Source organism: Mastacembelus armatus, unplaced genomic scaffold (assembly GCF_900324485.2).
Source record: "Mastacembelus armatus unplaced genomic scaffold, fMasArm1.2, whole genome shotgun sequence".
Classification (NCBI taxonomy): Eukaryota; Metazoa; Chordata; class Actinopteri; order Synbranchiformes; family Mastacembelidae; genus Mastacembelus; species Mastacembelus armatus.
The window spans coordinates 40,550-41,396 of record NW_022872875.1 but is presented as its reverse complement, the minus strand read 5'-3'; the positions used below and the strand labels follow the sequence as shown (position 1 = coordinate 41,396).

Sequence of the window (847 nt, the reverse complement as noted above, 5' to 3'; positions counted from 1 at the left end):
ACACATCCCAATCATAGTAAGGTCAGCTGGAAGTTCTTCTAGGACTTACTTAATTTGAGCAGCAGCACTCTAATGAGGGTACCAATTGTTTAAGGTGATGGACTCCTAATCCATTGTGCTCTGCATCGTGGGTTGGAATCCCATTCTCATCGAGGAAGCTGTTATTTGGTCTAGAATGATTATAGCAACAAGGTTAAGGTGAAGACACAAAACACACATTAAACACTGATTTCACTGTTTCCACATTAATGCAGAATGCATGAGTAATGTGCTTGTTTAGTTCTAAGGAAGAACCAAAGAGGATGAAGAGCCCATCACACTTAACAGGTTTAACAGAGAAGTGCAGCAGCAACAATTAAGTATAGCAGAGGATGGTTTTGATCCATCGACCTCTGGGTTATGGGCCCAGCACGCTCCCGCTGCGCCACTCTGCTCTTCACCTGGGTTGTGTGGGTGTGGCTTGTCATGCTCTTTTGTAAAAAACAAACTTATTTCTAAGTCTGGATGACAGTGTTAAGTCATGACCTTGTTTACAGTATACCACATGCAACCCTGACTAGCTCAGTTGGTAGAGCCTGAGGTTCTTGATCTCAGGAGCCCCATGTCTGGTGGGACCAATTTCAAAAGAGCAATTCAAAGTAATAAGCTCTTGTATATATATATATATATATATTTAAATCTATATTCCTCTGAAACAGAGGGATACAAATGCTTTAACACCACTTTTGGAATGCATGGAGCATTTCAAGGCATGTCTTGGCAGTAAATTTTCTGAGTCTTAATGAGACTAAAACTGAAGTGCTGGTATTTGGACCTAGTGGAGCCTGTGTTGACCCTTTCCCTGAGA

At 41.6% G+C, this 847-nt stretch overlaps 1 non-coding gene across 1 annotated transcript; it reads right to left on the bottom strand.

The window, feature by feature from the left end:
• Positions 1-362: 362 nt before the first annotated feature.
• trnam-cau (transfer RNA methionine (anticodon CAU)) lies at positions 363-434 on the bottom strand. The gene has a single exon. It is a non-coding gene; the product is annotated as a tRNA-Met (tRNA).
• Positions 435-847: the final 413 nt, after the last annotated feature.